Source organism: Amia ocellicauda, chromosome 8 (genome assembly GCF_036373705.1).
Source record: "Amia ocellicauda isolate fAmiCal2 chromosome 8, fAmiCal2.hap1, whole genome shotgun sequence".
Lineage (NCBI taxonomy): Eukaryota > Metazoa > Chordata > Actinopteri > Amiiformes > Amiidae > Amia > Amia ocellicauda.
In genome coordinates this window covers 8,681,191-8,701,791 of record NC_089857.1, presented here as the reverse complement: position 1 = coordinate 8,701,791, position 20,601 = coordinate 8,681,191, and the positions used below count along the sequence as shown (strand labels likewise).

The window sequence follows — 20,601 nt, the reverse complement described above, 5'->3', positions numbered from 1 at the left end:
TTGGATACACGCAATTTCATCATTATTTCAGATTTGACTTCCCCAAATACACAGGCATACAATAGATCTTGTTCTCCAACGTAAACGGTCCCTAGTAACTAGGGTACATTCGTAAATAAATTGAGCATCATGGCTAGAAGTGACTAAATGTTGCCTAATCTGTCTCATCGAGAAATGACACAATTACAGCAACACAAAAAGGAACTCCACCGGACAAAGTTCAGTGCTCACAAGGAGCCTCATTCAACACACACGGTTCCATTCCCATTCATGCAAAGCACGAAAGTGTAAAACTTGGGAACATACTTGAGAGCAAAGATCACATTCAATCTCAATCAAGGCACGGATGTGAATGCAACGGGATGAAATTACTGAAATGATGCCTGCCCTCGAACTGTGATGATGGACTACCCGACTCGCCAATAATATTGGCTTCTGGTGTATTGAAATACAGGAGCTGCTGGATTTGTGTGTTTTCTTACCCCCTCACCATAGTTTGTCAAATGTTTAAACAACTGAACTTATATTCAAGGTATGTTTCTCTTCATATGTTTTACTGGTTTACATTTGTCTCAGCAACCTGTTGAATGATTCTTCTGCTTTCAAAACAAAATGACAACAGGATGAATGCACACACTTGAAAATATAATACATGCAATGTTATGCATCATAGTGATGCAACCTCCTTTCAGTTTCATACTGCATGTCAATTGAAATCCTTACTGAAATGCACACCTTCTCAAGATTGCGCTTGACTGGCGTGTCAAGCACTCAATTACAGCTGTTTTATCAAGACAATGTGTTCGTTTTTTAAAATATAGTTCCGGTCTGGTGTGGCACCCCAGCTAACGCACAACGTTGCCACAATGTTGCCACAACGTGGCGTGTTAGCAGGGACTGTCTGCGGCACGCTGGTGTGTCCCGGGCTTTAGAGTAGAGAGACAGTTCAACTGTAAGTATGAACGGCAGAAACGGATATTGCCTTCCCTTTAAGTAGAGCGTCAGGGACAGCCTCCCTGGCTTACGGCCATACTAGCCTGAATACGCCCGATCTCGTCTGATCTCGGAAGCCAAGCAGGCTCGGGCCTGGTCAGTACTTGGATGGGAGACCACCTGGAAATACCAGGTGCTGTAAGCTTTTGCACCTTTTGCACACCAGAGGGCGAAAAATCACGAGTTTTAACTTTGGATACACGCAATTTCATCATTATTTCAGATTTGACTTCCCCAAATACACAGGCATACAATAGATCTTGTTCTCCAACGTAAACGGTCCCTAGTAACTAGGGTACATTCGTAAATAAATTGAGCATCATGGCTAGAAGTGACTAAATGTTGCCTAATCTTTCTCATCGAGAAATGACACAATTACAGCAACACAAAAAGGAACTCCACCGGACAAAGTTCAGTGCTCACAAGGAGCCTCATTCAACACACACGGTTCCATTCCCATTCATGCAAAGCACGAAAGTGTAAAACTTGGGAACATACTTGAGAGAAAAGATCACATTCAATCTCATTCAAGGCACGGATGTGAATGCAACGGGATGAAATTACTGAAATGATGCCTGCCCTCGAACTGTGATGATGGACTACCCGACTCGCCAATAATATTGGGTTCTGGTGTATTGAAATACAGGAGCTGCTGGATTTGTGTGTTTTCTTACCCCCTCACCATAGTTTGTCAAATGTTTAAACAACTGAACTTATATTCAAGGTTTGTTTCTCTTCATATGTTTTACTGGTTTACATTTGTCTCAGCAACCTGTTGAATGATTCTTCTGCTTTCAAAACAAAATGACAACAGGATGAATGCACAAACTTGAAAATACAATACATGCAATGTTATGCATCATAGTGATGCAACCTCCTTTCAGTTTCATACTGCATGTCAATTGAAATCCTTACTGAAATGCACACCTTCTCAAGATTGCGCTTGACTGGCGTGTCAGGCACTCAATTACAGCTGTTTTATCAAGACAATGTGTTCGTTTTGTAATATATAGTTCCGGTCTGGTGTGGCACCCCAGCTAACGCACAACGTTGCCACAATGTTGCCACAACGTGGCGTGTTAGCAGGGACTGTCTGCGGCGCGCTGGTGTGTCCCTGTCTTTAGAGTAGAGAGACAGTTCAACTGTAAGTATGACCGGCAGAAACGGATATTGCCTTCCCTTTAAGTAGAGCGTCAGGGACAGCCTCCCTGGCTTACGGCCATACTAGCCTGAATACGCCCGATCTCGTCCGATCTCGGAAGCCAAGCAGGCTTGGGCCTGGTCAGTACTTGGATGGGAGACCGCCTGGGAATACCAGGTGCTGTAAGCTTTTGCACCTTTTACACACCAGAGGGCGACAAATCACGAGTTTTAACTTTGGATACACATAATTTCATCATTATTTCAGATTTTACTTCCCCAAATACACAGGCATACAATAGATCTTGTTCTCCAACGTAAACGGTCCCTAGTAACTAGGGTACATTCGTAAATAAATTGAGCATCATGGCTAGAAGTGACTAAATGTTGCCTAATCTTTCTCATCGAGAAATGACACAATTACAGCAACACAAAAAGGAACTCCACCGGACAAAGTTCAGTGCTCACAAGGAGCCTCATTCAACACACACGGTTCCATTCCCATTCATGCAAAGCACGAAAGTGTAAAACTTGGGAACATACTTGAGAGCAAAGATCACATTCAATCTCATTCACGGCACGGATGTGAATGCAACGGGATGAAATTACTGAAATGATGCCTGCCCTCGAACTGTGATGATGGACTACCCGACACGCCAATAATATTGGGTTCTGGTGTATTGAAATACAGGAGCAGCTGGATTTGTTTGTTTTCTTACCCCCTCACCATAGTTTGTCAAATGTTTAAACAACTGAACTTATATTCAAGGTTTGTTTCTCTTCATATGTTTTACTGGTTTACATTTGTCTCAGCAACCTGTTGAATGATTCTTCTGCTTTCAAAACAAAATGACAACAGGATGAATGCACACACTTGAAAATACAATACATGCAATGTTATGCATCATAGTGATGCAACCTCCTTTCAGTTTCATACTGCATGTCAATTGAAATCCTTACTGAAATGCACACCTTCTCAAGATTTCGCTTGACTGGCGTGTCAGGCACTCAATTACAGCTGTTTTATCAAGACAAATGTGTTCGTTTTGTAAAATATAGTTCCGGTCTGGTGTGGCACCCCAGCTAACGCACAACGTTGCCACAACGTGGCATATTAGCAGGGACTGTCTGCGGCGCGCTGGTGTGTCCCGGGCTTTAGAGTAGAGAGACAGTTCAACTGTAAGTATGAACGGCAGAAACGGATATTACCATCCCTTTAAGTAGAGCGTCAGGGACAGCCTACCTGGCTTACGGCCATACTAGCCTGAATACGCCCGATCTCGTCCGATCTCGGAAGCTAAGCAGGCTCGGGCCTGGTCAGTACTTGGATGGGAGACCGCCTGGGAATACCAGGTGCTGTAAGCTTTTGCATCTTTTACACACCAGAGCGCGACAAATCACGAGTTTTAACTTTGGATACACGCAATTTCATCATTATTTCAGATTTGACTTCCCCAAATACACAGGCATACAATAGATCTTGTTCTCCAACGTAAACGGTCCCTAGTAACTAGGGTACATTCGTAAATAAATTGAGCATCATGGCTAGAAGTGACTAAATGTTGCCTAATCTTTCTCATCGAGAAATGACACAATTACAGCAACACAAAAAGGAACTCCACCGGACAAAGTTCAGTGCTCACAAGGAGCTTCATTCAACACACACGGTTCCATTCCCATTCATGCAAAGCACGAAAGTGTAAAACTTGGGAACATACTTGAGAGCAAAGATCACATTCAATCTCATTCAAGGCACGGATGTGAATGCAACGGGATGAAATTACTGAAATGATGCCTGCCCTCGAACTGTGATGATGGACTACCCGACTCGCCAATAATATTGGGTTCTGGTGTATTGAAATACAGGAGCTGCTGGATTTGTGTGTTTTCTTACCCCCTCACCATAGTTTGTCAAATGTTTAAACAACTGAACTTATATTCAAGGTTTGTTTCTCTTCATATGTTTTACTGGTTTACATTTGTCTCAGCAACCTGTTGAATGATTCTTCTGCTTTCAAAACAAAATGACAACAGGATGAATGCACACACTTGAAAATACAATACATGCAATGTTATGCATCATAGTGATGCAACCTCCTTTCAGTTTCATACTGCATGTCAATTGAAATCCTTACTGAAATGCACACCTTATCAAGATTGCGCTTGACTGGCGTGTCAGGCACTCAATTACAGCTGTTTTATCAAGACAATGTGTTCGTTTTGTAATATATAGTTCCGGTCTGGTGTGGCACCCCAGCTAACGCACAACGTTGCCACAACGTTTCGTGTTAGCAGGGACTGTCTGCGGCGCGCTGGTGTGTCCCGGACTTTAGAGTAGAGAGACAGTTCAATTGCAAGTATGAGCGGAAGAAACGGATATTGCCTTCCCTTTAAGTAGAGCGTCAGGGACAGCCTCCCTGGCTTTTGGCCATACTAGCCTGAATACGCCCGATCTCGGCCGATCTCGGAAGCTAAGCAGGCTCGGGCCTGGTCAGTACTTGGATGGGAGACCGCCTGGGAATACCAGGTGCTGTAAGCTTTTGCACCTTTTACACACCAGAGGGCGACAAATCACGAGTTTTAACTTTGGATACACACAATTTCATCATTATTTCAGATTTTACTTCCCCAAATACACAGGCATACAATAGATCTTGATCTCCAACGTAAACGGTCCCTAGTAACTAGGGTACATTCGTAAATTAATTGAGCATCATGGCTAGAAGTGACTCAATGTTGCCTAATCTTTCTCATCAAGAAATGACACAATTACAGCAACACAAAAAGGAACTCCACCACACAAAGTTCAGTGCTCACAAGGAGACTCATTCAACACACACGGTTCCATTCCCATTCATGCAAAGCACGAAAGTTTAAAACTTGGAAACATACTTGAGAGCAAAGATCACATTCAATCTCATTCAAGGCACGGATGTGAATGCAACGGGATGAAATTACTGAAATGATGCCTGCCCTCGAACTGTGATGATGGACTACCCGACTCGCCAATAATATTGGGTTCTGGTGTATTGAAATACAGGAGCTGCTGGATTTGTGTGTTTTCTTACCCCCTCACCATAGTTTGTCAAATGTTTAAACAACTGAACTTATATTCAAGGTTTGTTTCTCTTCATATGTTTTACTGGTTTACATTTGTCTCAGCAACCTGTTGAATGATTCTTCTGCTTTCAAAACAAAATGACAACAGGATGAATGCACACACTTGAAAATACAATACATGCAATGTTATGCATCATAGTGATGCAACCTCCTTTCAGTTTCATACTGCATGTCAATTGAAATCCTTACTGAAATGCACACCTTCTCAAGATTGCGCTTGACTGGCGTGTCAGGCACTCAATTACAGCTGTTTTATCAAGACAATGTGTTCGTTTTGTAAAATATAGTTCCGGTCTGGTGTGGCACCCCAACTAACGCACAACGTTGCCACAACGTTGCCTCAACGTGGCGTGTTAGCAGGGACTGTCTGCGGCGCGCTGGTGTGTCCCGGGCTTTAGAGTAGAGAGTCAGTTCAACTGTAAGTATGATCGGCAGAAACGGATATTGCCTTCCCTTTAAGTAGAGCGTCAGGGACAGCCTCCCTGGCTTACGGCCATACTAGCCTGAATACGCCCGATCTCGACCGATCTCGGAAGCCAGGCAGCCTCGGGCCTGGTCAGTACTTGGATGGGAGACCGCCTGGGAATACCAGGGGCTGTAAGCTTTTGCACCTTTTACACACCAGAGGGCGACAAATCACGAGTTTTAACTTTGGATACACACAATTTCATCATTATTTCAGATTTTACTTCCCCAAATACACAGGCATACAATAGATCTTGATCTCCAACGTAAACGGTCCCTAGTAACTAGGGTACATTCGTAAATTAATTGAGCATCATGGCTAGAAGTGACTCAATGTTGCCTAATCTTTCTCATCAAGAAATGACACAATTACAGCAACACAAAAAGGAACTCCACCACACAAAGTTCAGTGCTCACAAGGAGACTCATTCAACACACACGGTTCCATTCCCATTCATGCAAAGCACGAAAGTGTAAAACTTGGGAACATACTTGAGAGCAAAGATCACATTCAATCTCATTCAAGGCACGGATGTGAATGCAACGGGATGAAATTACTGAAATGATGCCTGCCCTCGAACTGTGATGATGGACTACCCGACTCGCCAATAATATTGGGTTCTGGTGTATTGAAATACAGGAGCTGCTGGATTTGTGTGTTTTCTTACCCCCTCACCATAGTTTGTCAAATGTTTAAACAACTGAACTTATATTCAAGGTTTGTTTCTCTTCATATGTTTTACTGGTTTACATTTGTCTCAGCAACCTGTTGAATGATTCTTCTGCTTTCAAAACAAAATGACAACAGGATGAATGCACACACTTGAAAATACAATACATGCAATGTTATGCATCATAGTGATGCAACCTCCTTTCAGTTTCATACTGCATGTCAATTGAAATCCTTACTGAAATGCACACCTTCTCAAGATTGCGCTTGACTGGCGTGTCAGGCACTCAATTACAGCTGTTTTATCAAGACAATGTGTTCGTTTTGTAAAATATAGTTCCGGTCTGGTGTGGCACCCCAGCAAACGCACAACGTTGCCACAACGTTGCCACAACGTGGCGAGTTAGCAGGGACTGTCTGCGGCGCGCTGGTGTGTCCCGGGCTTTAGAGTAGAGAGACAGTTCAACTGTAAGTATGAACGGCAGAAACGGATATTGCCTTCCCTTTAAGTAGAGCGTCAGGGACAGCCTCCCTGGCTTACGGCCATACTAGCCTGAATACGCCCGATCTCGACCGATCTCGGAAGCCAGGCAGGCTCGGGCCTGGTCAGTACTTGGATGGGAGACCGCCTGGGAATACCAGGTGCTGTAAGCTTTTGCACCTTTTACACACCAGAGGGCGACAAATCACGAGTTTTAACTTTGGATACACACAATTTCATCATTATTTCAGATTTTACTTCCCCAAATACACAGGCATACAATAGATCTTGATCTCCAAAGTAAACGGTCCCTAGTAACTAGGGTACATTCGTAAATTAATTGAGCATCATGGCTAGAAGTGACTCAATGTTGCCTAATCTTTCTCATCAAGAAATGACACAATTACAGCAACACAAAAAGGAACTCCACCACACAAAGTTCAGTGCTCACAAGGAGACTCATTCAACACACACGGTTCCATTCCCATTCATGCAAAGCACGAAAGTGTAAAACTTGGAAACATACTTGAGAGCAAAGATCACATTCAATCTCATTCAAGGCACGGATGTGAATGCAACGGGATGAAATTACTGAAATGATGCCTGCCCTCGAACTGTGATGATGGACTACCCGACTCGCCAATAATATTGGGTTCTGGTGTATTGAAATACAGGAGCTGCTGGATTTGTGTGTTTTCTTACCTCCTCACCATAGTTTGTCAAATGTTTAAACAACTGAACTTATATTCAAGGTTTGTTTCTCTTCATATGTTTTACTGGTTTACATTTGTCTCAGCAACCTGTTGAATGATTCTTCTGCTTTCAAAACAAAATGACAACAGGATGAATGCACACACTTGAAAATACAATACATGCAATGTTATGCATCATAGTGATGCAACCTCCTTTCAGTTTCATACTGCATGTCAATTGAAATCCTTACTGAAATGCACACCTTCTCAAGATTGCGCTTGACTGGCGTGTCAGGCACTCAATTACAGCTGTTTTATCAAGACAATGTGTTCGTTTTGTAAAATATAGTTCCGGTCTGGTGTGGCACCCCAACTAACGCACAACGTTGCCACAACGTTGCCACAACGTGGCGTGTTAGCAGGGACTGTCTGCGGCGCGCTGGTGTGTCCCGGGCTTTAGAGTAGAGAGACAGTTCAACTGTAAGTATGATCGGCAGAAACGGATATTGCCTTCCCTTTAAGTAGAGCGTCAGGGACAGCCTCCCTGGCTTACGGCCATACTAGCCTGAATACGCCCGATCTCGACCGATCTCGGAAGCCAGGCAGCCTCGGGCCTGGTCAGTACTTGGATGGGAGACCGCCTGGGAATACCAGGTGCTGTAAGCTTTTGCACCTTTTACACACCAGAGGGCGACAAATCACGAGTTTTAACTTTGGATACACACAATTTCATCATTATTTCAGATTTTACTTCCCCAAATACACAGGCATACAATAGATCTTGATCTCCAACGTAAACGGTCCCTAGTAACTAGGGTACATTCGTAAATTAATTGAGCATCATGGCTAGAAGTGACTCAATGTTGCCTAATCTTTCTCATCAAGAAATGACACAATTACAGCAACACAAAAAGGAACTCCACCACACAAAGTTCAGTGCTCACAAGGAGACTCATTCAACACACACGGTTCCATTCCCATTCATGCAAAGCACGAAAGTGTAAAACTTGGGAACATACTTGAGAGCAAAGATCACATTCAATCTCATTCAAGGCACGGATGTGAATGCAACGGGATGAAATTACTGAAATGATGCCTGCCCTCGAACTGTGATGATGGACTACCCGACTCGCCAATAATATTGGGTTCTGGTGTATTGAAATACAGGAGCTGCTGGATTTGTGTGTTTTCTTACCCCCTCACCATAGTTTGTCAAATGTTTAAACAACTGAACTTATATTCAAGGTTTGTTTCTCTTCATATGTTTTACTGGTTTACATTTGTCTCAGCAACCTGTTGAATGATTCTTCTGCTTTCAAAACAAAATGACAACAGGATGAATGCACACACTTGAAAATACAATACATGCAATGTTATGCATCATAGTGATGCAACCTCCTTTCAGTTTCATACTGCATGTCAATTGAAATCCTTACTGAAATGCACACCTTCTCAAGATTGCGCTTGACTGGCGTGTCAGGCACTCAATTACAGCTGTTTTATCAAGACAATGTGTTCGTTTTGTAAAATATAGTTCCGGTCTGGTGTGGCACCCCAACTAACGCACAACGTTGCCACAACGTTGCCACAACGTGGCGTGTTAGCAGGGACTGTCTGCGGCGCGCTGGTGTGTCCCGGGCTTTAGAGTAGAGAGACAGTTCAACTGTAAGTATGATCGGCAGAAACGGATATTGCCTACCCTTTAAGTAGAGCGTCAGGGACAGCCTCCCTGGCTTACGGCCATACTAGCCTGAATACGCCCGATCTCGACCGATCTCGGAAGCCAGGCAGGCTCGGGCCTGGTCAGTACTTGGATGGGAGACCGCCTGGGAATACCAGGTGCTGTAAGCTTTTGCACCTTTTACACACCAGAGGGCGACAAATCACGAGTTTTAACTTTGGATACACACAATTTCATCATTATTTCAGATTTTACTTCCCCAAATACACAGGCATACAATAGATCTTGTTCTCCAACGTAAACGGTCCCTAGTAACTAGGGTACATTCGTAAATTAATTGAGCATCATGGCTAGAAGTGACTCAATGTTGCCTAATCTTTCTCATCAAGAAATGACACAATTACAGCAACACAAAAAGGAACTCCACCGCACAAAGTTCAGTGCTCACAAGGAGACTCATTCAACACACACGGTTCCATTCCCATTCATGCAAAGCACGAAAGTGTAAAACTTGGGAACATACTTGAGAGCAAAGATCACATTCAATCTCATACAAGGCACGGATGTGAATGCAACGGGATGAAATTACTGAAATGATGCCTGCCCTCGAACTGTGATGATGGACTACCCGACTCGCCAATAATATTGGGTTCTGGTGTATTGAAATACAGGAGCTGCTGGATTTGTGTGTTTTCTTACCCCCTCACCATAGTTTGTCAAATGTTTAAACAACTGAACTTATATTCAAGGTTTGTTTCTCTTCATATGTTTTACTGGTTTACATTTGTCTCAGCAACCTGTTGAATGATTCTTCTGCTTTCAAAACAAAATGACAACAGGATGAATGCACACACTTGAAAATACAATACATGCAATGTTATGCATCATAGTGATGCAACCTCCTTTCAGTTTCATACTGCATGTCAATTGAAATCCTTACTGAAATGCACACCTTCTCAAGATTGCGCTTGACTGGCGTGTCAGGCACTCAATTACAGCTGTTTTATCAAGACAATGTGTTCGTTTTGTAAAATATAGTTCCGGTCTGGAGTGGCACCCCAGCTAACGCACAACGTTGCCACAACGTGGCGTGTTGGCAGGGACTGTCTGCGGCGCGCTGGTGTGTCCCGGGCTTTAGAGTAGAGAGACAGTTCAACTGTAAGTATGAACGGCAGAAACGGATATTGCCTTCCCTTTAAGTAGAGCGTCAGGGACAGCCTCCCTGGCTTACGGCCATACTAGCCTTAATACGCCCGATCTCGTCCGATCTCGGAAACCAAGCAGGCTCGGGCCTGGTCAGTACTTGGATGGGAGACCGCCTGGGAATACCAGGTGCTGTAAGCTTTTGCATCTTTTACACACCAGAGGGCGACAAATCACGAGTTTTAACTTTGGATACACGCAATTTCATCATTATTTCAGATTTGACTTCCCCAAATACACAGGCATACAATAGATCTTGTTCTCCAACGTAAACGGTCCCTAGTAACTAGGGTACATTCGTAAATAAATTGAGCATCATGGCTAGAAGTGACTAAATGTTGCCTAATCTTTCTCATCGAGAAATGACACAATTACAGCAACACAAAAAGGAACTCCACCGGACAAAGTTCAGTGCTCACAAGGAGCCTCATTCAACACACACGGTTCCATTCCCATTCATGCAAAGCACGAAAGTGTAAAACTTGGGAACATACTTGAGAGCAAAGATCACATTCAATCTCATTCAAGGCACGGATGTGAATGCAACGGGATGAAATTACTGAAATGATGCCTGCCCTCGAACTGTGATGATGGACTACCCGACTCGCCAATAATATTGGGTTCTGGTGTATTGAAATACAGGAGCTGCTGGATTTGTGTGTTTTCTTACCCCCTCACCATAGTTTGTCAAATGTTTAAACAACTGAACTTATATTCAAGGTTTGTTTCTCTTCATATGTTTTACTGGTTTACATTTGTCTCAGCAACCTGTTGAATGATTCTTCTGCTTTCAAAACAAAATGACAACAGGATGAATGCACACACTTGAAAATACAATACATGCAATGTTATGCATCATAGTGATGCAACCTCCTTTCAGTTTCATACTGCATGTCAATTGAAATCCTTACTGAAATGCACACCTTCTCAAGATTGCGCTTGACTGGCGTGTCAGGCACTCAATTACAGCTGTTTTATCAAGACAATGTGTTCGTTTTGTAATACATAGGTCTGGTGTGGCACCCCAGCTAACGCACAACGTTGCCACAACGTTTCGTGTTAGCAGGGACTGTCTGTGGCGCGCTGGTGTGTCCCGGACTTTAGAGTAGAGAGACAGTTCAACTGCAAGTATGAGCGGCAGAAACGGATATTGCCTTCCCTTTAAGTAGAGCGTCAGGGACAGCCTCCCTGGCTTACGGCCATACTAGCCTGAATACGCCCGATCTCGTCCGATCTCGGAAGCTAAGCAGGCTCCGGCCTGGTCAGTACTTGGATGGGAGACCGCCTGGGAATACCAGGTGCTGTAAGCTTTTGCATCTTTTACACACCAGAGGGCGACAAATCACGAGTTTTAACTTTGGATACACGCAATTTCATCATTATTTCAGATTTGACTTCCCCAAATACACAGGCATACAATAGATCTTGTTCTCCAACGTAAACGGTCCCTAGTAACTAGGGTACATTCGTAAATAAATTGAGCATCATGGCTAGAAGTGACTAAATGTTGCCTAATCTTTCTCATCGAGAAATGACACAATTACAGCAACACAAAAAGGAACTCCACCGGACAAAGTTCAGTGCTCACAAGGAGCCTCATTTAACACACACGGTTCCATTCCCATTCATGCAAAGCACGAAAGTGTAAAACTTGGGAACATACTTGAGAGCAAAGATCACATTCAATCTCATTCAAGGCACGGATGTGAATGCAACGGGATGAAATTACTGAAATGATGCCTGCCCTCGAACTGTGATGATGGACTACCCGACTCGCCAATAATATTGGGTTCTGGTGTATTGAAATACAGGAGCTGCTGGATTTGTGTGTTTTCTTACCCCCTCACCATAGTTTGTCAAATGTTTAAACAACTGAACTTATATTCAAGGTTTGTTTCTCTTCATATGTTTTACTGGTTTACATTTGTCTCAGCAACCTGTTGAATGATTCTTCTGCTTTCAAAACAAAATGACAACAGGATGAATGCACACACTTGTAAATACAATACATGCAATGTTATGCATCATAGTGATGCAACCTCCTTTCAGTTTCATACTGCATGTCAATTGAAATCCTTACTGAAATGCACACCTTCTCAAGATTGCGCTTGACTGGCGTGTCAGGCACTCAATTACAGCTGTTTTATCAAGACAATGTGTTCGTTTTGTAATATATAGTTCCGGTCTGGTGTGGCACCCCAGCTAACGCACAACGTTGCCACAACGTTTCGTGTTAGCAGGGACTGTCTGCGGCGCGCTGGTGTGTCCCGGACTTTAGAGTAGAGAGACAGATCAACTGCAAGTATGAGCGGCAGAAACGGATATTGCCTTCCCTTTAAGTAGAGCGTCAGGGACAGCCTCCCTTGCTTACGACCATACTAGCCTGAATACGCCCGATCTCGTCCGATCTCGGAAGCTAAGCAGGCTCGGGCCTGGTCAGTACTTGGATGGGAGACCGCCTGGGAATACCAGGTGCTGTAAGCTTTTGCATCTTTTACACACCAGAGGGCGACAAATCACGAGTTTTAACTTTGGATACACGCAATTTCATCATTATTTCAGATTTGACTTCCCCAAATACACAGGCATACAATAGATCTTGTTCTCCAACGTAAACGGTCCCTAGAAACTAGGGTACATTCGTAAATAAATTGAGCATCATGGCTAGAAGTGACTAAATGTTGCCTAATCTATCTCATCGAGAAATGACACAATTACAGCAACACAAAAAGGAACTCCACCGGACAAAGTTCAGTGCTCACAAGGAGCCTCATTCAACACACACGGTTCCATTCCCATTCATGCAAAGCACGAAAGTGTAAAACTTGGGAACATACTTGAGAGCAAAGATCACATTCAATCTCATTCAAGGCACGGATGTGAATGCAACGGGATGAAATAACTGAATTGATGCCTGCCCTCGAACTGTGATGATGGACTACCCGACTCGCCAATAATATTGGCTTCTGGTGTATTGAAATACAGGAGCTGCTGGATGTGTTTGTTTTCTTACCCCCTCACCATAGTTTGTCAAATGTTTAAACAACTGAACTTATATTCAAGGTTTGTTTATCTTCATATGTTTTACTGGTTTACATTTGTCTCAGCAACCTGTTGAATGATTCTTCTGCTTTCAAATTAAAATGACAACAGGATGAATGCACACACTTGAAAATACAATACATGCAATGTTATGCATCATAGTGATGCAACCTCCTTTCAGTTTCATACTGCATGTCAATTGAAATCCTTACTGAAATGCACACCTTCTCAAGATTGCGCTTGACTGGCGTGTCAGGCACTCAATTACAGCTGTTTTATCAAGACAATGTGTTCGTTTTGTAATACATAGTTCCGGTCTGGTGTGGCACCCCAGCTAACGCACAACGTTGCCACAATGTTGCCACAACGTGGCGTGTTAGCAGGGACTGTCTGCGGCGCGCTGGTGTGTCCCGGGCTTTAGAGTAGAGAGACAGTTCAACTGTAAGTATGAACGGCAGAAACGGATATTGCCTTCCCTTTAAGTAGAGCGTCAGGGACGGCCTCCCTGGCTTACGGCCATACTAGCCTGAATACCCCCGATCTCGTCCGATCTCGGAAGCTAAGCAGGCTCGGGCCTGGTCAGTACTTGGATGGGAGACCGCCTGGGAATACCAGGTGCTGTAAGCTTTTGCATCTCTTACACACCAGAGGGCGACAAATCACGAGTTTTAACTTTGGATACACGCAATTTCATCATTATTTCAGATTTGACTTCCCCAAATACACAGGCATACAATAGATCTTGTTCTCCAACGTAAACGGTCCCTAGTAACTAGGGTACATTCGTAAATAAATTGAGCATCATGGCTAGAAGTGACTAAATGTTGCCTAATCTTTCTCATCGAGAAATGACACAATTACAGCAACACAAAAAGGAACTCCACCGGACAAAGTTCAGTGCTCACAAGGAGCCTCATTCAACACACACGGTTCCATTCCCATTCATGCAAAGCACGAAAGTGTAAAACTTGGGAACATACTTGAGAGCAAAGATCACATTCAATCTCATTCAAGGCACGGATGTGAATGCAACGGGATGAAATTACTGAAATGATGCCTGCCCTCGAACTGTGATGATGGACTACCCGACTCGCCAATAATATTGGGTTCTGGTGTATTGAAATACAGGAGCTGCTGGATTTGTGTGTTTTCTTACCCCCTCACCATAGTTTGTCAAATGTTTAAACAACTGAACTTATATTCAAGGTTTGTTTCTCTTCATATGTTTTACTGGTTTACATTTGTCTCAGCAACCTGTTGAATGATTCTTCTGCTTTCAAAACAAAATGACAACAGGATGAATGCACACACTTGAAAATACAATACATGCAATGTTATGCATCATAGTGATGCAACCTCCTTTCAGTTTCATACTGCATGTCAATTGAAATCCTTACTGAAATGCACACCTTCTCAAGATTGCGCTTGAATGGCGTGTCAGGCACTCAATTACAGCTGTTTTATCAAGACAATGTGTTAGTTTTGTAATACATAGGTCTGGTGTGGCACCCCAGCTAACGCACAACGTTGCCACAACGTTTCGTGTTAGCAGGGACTGTCTGCGGCGCGCTGGTGTGTCCCGGACTTTAGAGTAGAGAGACAGTTCAACTGTAAGTATGAGCGGCAGAAACGGATATTGCCTTCCCTTTAAGTAGAGCGTCAGGGACAGCCTCCCTGGCTTACGGCCATACTAGCCTGAATACGCCCGATCTCGTCCGATCTCGGAAGCTAAGCAGGCTCTGGCCTGGTCAGTACTTGGATGGGAGACCGTCTGGGAATACCAGGTGCTGTAAGCTTTTGCATCTTTTACACACCAGAGGGCGACAAATCACGAGTTTTAACTTTGGATACACGCAATTTCATCATTATTTCAGATTTGACTTCCCCAAATACACAGGCATACAATAGATCTTGTTCTCCAACGTAAACGGTCCCTAGAAACTAGGGTACATTCGTAAATAAATTGAGCATCATGGCTAGAAGTGACTAAATGTTGCCTAATCTATCTCATCGAGAAATGACACAATTACAGCAACACAAAAAGGAACTCCACCGGACAAAGTTCAGTGCTCACAAGGAGCCTCATTCAACACACACGGTTCCATTCCCATTCATGCAAAGCACGAAAGTGTAAAACTTGGGAACATACTTGAGAGCAAAGATCACATTCAATCTCATTCAAGGCACGGATGTGAATGCAACGGGATGAAATAACTGAATTGATGCCTGCCCTCGAACTGTGATGATGGACTACCCGACTCGCCAATAATATTGGCTTCTGGTGTATTGAAATACAGGAGCTGCTGGATGTGTGTGTTTTCTTACCCCCTCACCATAGTTTGTCAAATGTTTAAACAACTGAACTTATATTCAAGGTTTGTTTCTCTTCATATGTTTTACTGGTTTACATTTGTCTCAGCAACCTGTTGAATGATTCTTCTGCTTTCAAATTAAAATGACAACAGGATGAATGCACACACTTGAAAATACAATACATGCAATGTTATGCATCATAGTGATGCAACCTCCTTTCAGTTTCATACTGCATGTCAATTGAAATCCTTACTGAAATGCACACCTTCTCAAGATTGCGCTTGACTGGCGTGTCAGGCACTCAATTACAGCTGTTTTATCAAGACAATGTGTTCGTTTTGTAATACATAGTTCCGGTCTGGTGTGGCACCCCAGCTAACGCACAACGTTGCCACAATGTTGCCACAACGTGGCGTGTTAGCAGGGACTGTCTGCGGCGCGCTGGTGTGTCCCGGGCTTTAGAGTAGAGAGACAGTTCAACTGTAAGTATGAACGGCAGAAACGGATATTGCCTTCCCTTTAAGTAGAGCGTCAGGGACAGCCTCCCTGGCTTACGGCCATACTAGCCTGAATACGCCCGATCTCGTCCGATCTCGTCCGATCTCGGAAGCCAAGCAGGCGCGGGCCTGGTCAGTACTTGGATGGGAGACCGCCTGGGAATACCAGGTGCTGTAAGCTTTTGCATCTCTTACACACCAGAGGGCGACAAATCACGAGTTTTAACTTTGGATACACGCAATTTCATCATTATTTCAGATTTGACTTCCCCAAATACACAGGCATACAATAGATCTTGTTCTCCAACGTAAACGGTCCCTAGTAACTAGGGTACATTCGTAAATAAATTGAGCATCATGGCTAGAAGTGACTAAATGTTGCCTAATCTTTCTCATCGAGAAATGACACAATTACAGCAACACAAAAAGGAACTCCACCGGACAAAGTTCAGTGCTCACAAGGAGCCTCATTCAACACACACGGTTCCATTCCCATTCATGCAAAGCACGAAAGTGTAAAACTTGGGAACATACTTGAGAGCAAAGATCACATTCAATCTCATTCAAGGCACGGATGTGAATGCAACGGGATGAAATTACTGAAATGATGCCTGCCCTCGAACTGTGATGATGGACTACCCGACTCGCCAATAATATTGGGTTCTGGTGTATTGAAATACAGGAGCTGCTGGATTTGTGTGTTTTCTTACCCCCTCACCATAGTTTGTCAAATGTTGAAACAACTGAACTTATATTCAAGGTTTGTTTCTCTTCATATGTTTTACTGGTTTACATTTGTCTCAGCAACCTGTTGAATGATTCTTCTGCTTTCAAAACAAAATGACAACAGGATGAATGCACACACTTGAAAATACAATACATGCAATGTTATGCATCATAGTGATGCAACCTCCTTTCAGTTTCATACTGCATGTCAATTGAAATCCTTACTGAAATGCACACCTTCTCAAGATTGCGCTTGAATGGCGTGTCAGGCACTCAATTACAGCTGTTTTATCAAGACAATGTGTTAGTTTTGTAATACATTGGTCTGGTGTGGCACCCCAGCTAACGCACAACGTTGCCACAACGTGGCGTGTTAGCAGGGACTGTCTGCGGCGCGCTGGTGTGTCCCGGGCTTTACAGTAGAGAGACAGTTCAACTGTAAGTATGAACGGCAGAAACGGATATTGCCTTCCCTTTAAGTAGAGCGTCAGGGACAGCCTCCCTGGCTTACGGCCATACTAGCCTGAATACGCCCGATCTCGTCCGATCTCGGAAGCTAAGCAGGCTCGTTCCTGGTCAGTACTTGGATGGGAGACCGCCTGGGAATACCTGGTGCTGTAAGCTTTTGCATCTTTTACACACCAGAGGGCGACAAATCACGAGTTTTAACTTTGGATACACGCAATTTCATCATTATTTCAGATTTGACTTCCCCAAATACACAGGCATACAATAGATCTTGTTCTCCAACGTAAACGGTCCCTAGTAACTAGGGTACATTCGTAAATAAATTGAGCATCATGGCTAGAAGTGACTAAATGTTGCCTAATCTTTCTCATCAAGAAATGAGACAATTACAGCAACACAAAAAAGAACTCCACCGGACAAAGTTCAGTGCTCACAAGGAGCCTCATTCAACACACACGGTTCCATTCCCATTCATGCAAAGCACGAAAGTGTAAAACTTGGGAACTTACTTGAGAGCAAAGATCACATTCAATCTCATTCAAGGCACGGATGTGAATGCAACGGGATGAAATTACTGAAATGATGACTGCCCTCGAACTGTGAAGATGGACTACCCGACTTGCCAATAATATTGGGTTCTGGTGTATTGAAATACAGGAGCTGCTGGATTTGTGTGTTTTCTTACCCCCTCACCATAGTTTGTCAAATGTTTAAACAACTGAACTTATATTCAAGGTTTGTTTCTCTTCATATGTTTTACTGGTTTACATTTGTCTCAGCAACCTGTTGAATGATTCTTCTGCTTTCAAAACAAAATGACAACAGGATGAATGCACACACTTGAAAATACAATACATGCAATGTTATGCATCATAGTGATGCAACCTCCTTTCAGTTTCATACTGCATGTCAATTGAAATCCTTACTGAAATGCACACCTTCTCAAGATTGCGCTTGACTGGCGTGTCAGGCACTCAATTACAGCTGTTTTATCAAGACAATGTGTTCGTTTTGTAATATATAGTTCCGGTCTGGTGTGGCACCCCAGCTAACGCACAACGTTGCCACAATGTTGCCACAACGTGGCGTGTTAGCAGGGACTGTCTGCGGCGCGCTGGTGTGTCCCGGGCTTTAGAGTAGAGAGACAGTTCAACTGTAAGTATGAACGGCAGAAACGGATATTGCCTTCCCTTTAAGTAGAGCGTCAGGGACAGCCTCCCTGGCTTACGGCCATACTAGCCTGAATACGCCCGATCTCGTCAGATCTCGGAAGCTAAGCAGGCTCGTGCCTGGTCAGTACTTGGATGGGAGACCGCCTGGGAATACCAGGTGCTGTAAGCTTTTGCATCTTTTACACACCAGAGGGCGACAAATCACGAGTTTTAACTTTGGATACACGCAATTTCATCATTATTTCAGATTTTACTTCCCCAAATACACAGGCATACAATAGATCTTGTTCTCCAACGTAAACGGTCCCTAGTAACTAGGGTATATTCGTAAATAAATTGAGCATCATGGCTAGAAGTGACTAAATGTTGCCTAATCTTTCTCATCGAGAAATTACACAATTACAGCAACACAAAAAGGAACTCCACCGGACAAAGTTCAGTGCTCACAAGGAGCCTCATTCAACACACACGGTTCCATTCCCATTCATGCAAAGCACGAAAGTGTAAAACTTGGGAACATACTTGAGAGCAAAGATCACATTCAATCTCATTCAAGGCACGGATGTGAATGCAACGGGATGAAATTACTGAAATGATGCCTGCCCTCGAACTGTGATGATGGACTACCCGACTCGCCAATAATATTGGGTTCTGGTGTATTGAAATACAGGAGCTGCTGGATTTGTGTGTTTTCTTACCCCCTCACCATAGTTTGTCAAATGTTTAAACAACTGAACTTATATTCAAGGTTTGTTTCTCTTCATATGTTTTACTGGTTTACATTTGTCTCAGCAACCTGTTGAATGATTCTTCTGCTTTCAAAACAAAATGACAACAGGATGAATGCACACACTTGAAAATACAATACATGCAATGTTATGCATCATAGTGATGCAACCTCCTTTCAGTTTCATACTGCATGTCAATTGAAATCCTTACTGAAATGCACACCTTCTCAAGATTGCGCTTGACTGGCGTGTCAGGCACTCAATTACAGCTGTATTATCAAGACAATGTGTTCGTTTTGTAAAATATAGTTCCGGTCTGGTGTGGCACCCCAGCTAACGCACAACGTTGCCACAACGTTTCGTGTTAGCAGGGACTGTCTGCGGCGCGCTGGTGTGTCCCGGACTTTAGAGTAGAGAGACAGTTCAACTGCAAGTATGAGCGGCAGAAACGGATATTGCCTTCCCTTTAAGTAGAGCGTCAGGGACAGCCTCCCTGGCTTACGGCCATACTAGCCTGAATACGCCCGATCTCGTCCGATCTCGGAAGCTAAGCAGGCTCGGGCCTGGTCAGTACTTGCATGGGAGACCGCCTGGGAATACCAGGTGCTGTAAGCTTTTGCATCTTTTACACACCAGAGGGCGACAAATCACGAGTTTTAACTTTGGATACACGCAATTTCATCATTATTTCAGATTTGACTTCCCCAAATACACAGGCATACAATAGATCTTGTTCTCCAACGTAAACGGTCCCTAGTAACTAGGGTACATTCGTAAATAAATTGAGCATCATGGCTAGAAGTGACTAAATGTTGCCTAATCTTTCTCATCGAGAAATGACACAATTACAGCAACACAAAAAGGAACTCCACCGGACAAAGTTCAGTGCTCACAAGGAGCCTCATTCAACACACACGGTTCCATTCCCATTCATGCAAAGCACGAAAGTGTAAAACTTGGGAACATACTTGAGAGCAAAGATCACATTCAATCTCATTCAAGGCACGGATGTGAATGCAACGGGATGAAATTACTGAAATGATGCCTGCCCTCGAACTGTGATGATTGACTACCCGACTCGCCAATAATATTGGGTTCTGGTGTTTTGAAATACAGGAGCTGCTGGATTTGTGTGTTTTCTTACCCCCTCACCATAGTTTGTCAAATGTTTAAACAACTGAACTTATATTCAAGGTTTGTTTCTCTTCAA

At 43.5% G+C, this 20,601-nt stretch overlaps 15 non-coding genes and 2 pseudogenes across 15 annotated transcripts; all 17 read left to right on the top strand.

Moving 5' to 3' along the window:
* The first annotated feature begins 1,019 nt into the window (after positions 1 to 1,019).
* LOC136757099 (5S ribosomal RNA) lies at positions 1,020 to 1,138 on the top strand. The gene has a single exon (XR_010819143.1). It is a non-coding gene; the product is annotated as a 5S ribosomal RNA (ribosomal RNA).
* Positions 1,139 to 2,204: 1,066 nt separating this feature from the next.
* On the top strand, positions 2,205 to 2,323 carry LOC136755960 (5S ribosomal RNA). Its single transcript, XR_010818067.1, has one exon. It is a non-coding gene; the product is annotated as a 5S ribosomal RNA (ribosomal RNA).
* Positions 2,324 to 3,379: 1,056 nt separating this feature from the next.
* LOC136757967 (5S ribosomal RNA) lies at positions 3,380 to 3,498 on the top strand. The gene has a single exon (XR_010819777.1). It is a non-coding gene; the product is annotated as a 5S ribosomal RNA (ribosomal RNA).
* A 1,055-nt stretch (positions 3,499 to 4,553) lies between these two features.
* Positions 4,554 to 4,672, top strand: LOC136757280 (5S ribosomal RNA). Its single transcript, XR_010819315.1, has one exon. It is a non-coding gene; the product is annotated as a 5S ribosomal RNA (ribosomal RNA).
* A 1,066-nt stretch (positions 4,673 to 5,738) lies between these two features.
* On the top strand, positions 5,739 to 5,857 carry LOC136757667 (uncharacterized; annotated as a pseudogene).
* Positions 5,858 to 6,923: 1,066 nt separating this feature from the next.
* LOC136757417 (5S ribosomal RNA) lies at positions 6,924 to 7,042 on the top strand. Its single transcript, XR_010819444.1, has one exon. It is a non-coding gene; the product is annotated as a 5S ribosomal RNA (ribosomal RNA).
* A 1,066-nt stretch (positions 7,043 to 8,108) lies between these two features.
* LOC136757568 (5S ribosomal RNA) lies at positions 8,109 to 8,227 on the top strand. Its single transcript, XR_010819559.1, has one exon. It is a non-coding gene; the product is annotated as a 5S ribosomal RNA (ribosomal RNA).
* A 1,066-nt stretch (positions 8,228 to 9,293) lies between these two features.
* Positions 9,294 to 9,412, top strand: LOC136757416 (5S ribosomal RNA). The gene has a single exon (XR_010819443.1). It is a non-coding gene; the product is annotated as a 5S ribosomal RNA (ribosomal RNA).
* A 1,055-nt stretch (positions 9,413 to 10,467) lies between these two features.
* LOC136757264 (5S ribosomal RNA) lies at positions 10,468 to 10,586 on the top strand. Its single transcript, XR_010819300.1, has one exon. It is a non-coding gene; the product is annotated as a 5S ribosomal RNA (ribosomal RNA).
* A 1,050-nt stretch (positions 10,587 to 11,636) lies between these two features.
* Positions 11,637 to 11,755, top strand: LOC136756465 (5S ribosomal RNA). Its single transcript, XR_010818548.1, has one exon. It is a non-coding gene; the product is annotated as a 5S ribosomal RNA (ribosomal RNA).
* A 1,055-nt stretch (positions 11,756 to 12,810) lies between these two features.
* Positions 12,811 to 12,929, top strand: LOC136756525 (5S ribosomal RNA). The gene has a single exon (XR_010818603.1). It is a non-coding gene; the product is annotated as a 5S ribosomal RNA (ribosomal RNA).
* Positions 12,930 to 13,995: 1,066 nt separating this feature from the next.
* Positions 13,996 to 14,114, top strand: LOC136755941 (5S ribosomal RNA). Its single transcript, XR_010818048.1, has one exon. It is a non-coding gene; the product is annotated as a 5S ribosomal RNA (ribosomal RNA).
* A 1,050-nt stretch (positions 14,115 to 15,164) lies between these two features.
* On the top strand, positions 15,165 to 15,283 carry LOC136756494 (5S ribosomal RNA). Its single transcript, XR_010818574.1, has one exon. It is a non-coding gene; the product is annotated as a 5S ribosomal RNA (ribosomal RNA).
* A 1,066-nt stretch (positions 15,284 to 16,349) lies between these two features.
* On the top strand, positions 16,350 to 16,478 carry LOC136757524 (uncharacterized; annotated as a pseudogene).
* A 1,050-nt stretch (positions 16,479 to 17,528) lies between these two features.
* On the top strand, positions 17,529 to 17,647 carry LOC136757314 (5S ribosomal RNA). The gene has a single exon (XR_010819348.1). It is a non-coding gene; the product is annotated as a 5S ribosomal RNA (ribosomal RNA).
* A 1,066-nt stretch (positions 17,648 to 18,713) lies between these two features.
* Positions 18,714 to 18,832, top strand: LOC136757014 (5S ribosomal RNA). The gene has a single exon (XR_010819063.1). It is a non-coding gene; the product is annotated as a 5S ribosomal RNA (ribosomal RNA).
* Positions 18,833 to 19,887: 1,055 nt separating this feature from the next.
* LOC136756282 (5S ribosomal RNA) lies at positions 19,888 to 20,006 on the top strand. Its single transcript, XR_010818377.1, has one exon. It is a non-coding gene; the product is annotated as a 5S ribosomal RNA (ribosomal RNA).
* The last annotated feature ends 595 nt before the right edge of the window (positions 20,007 to 20,601 follow it).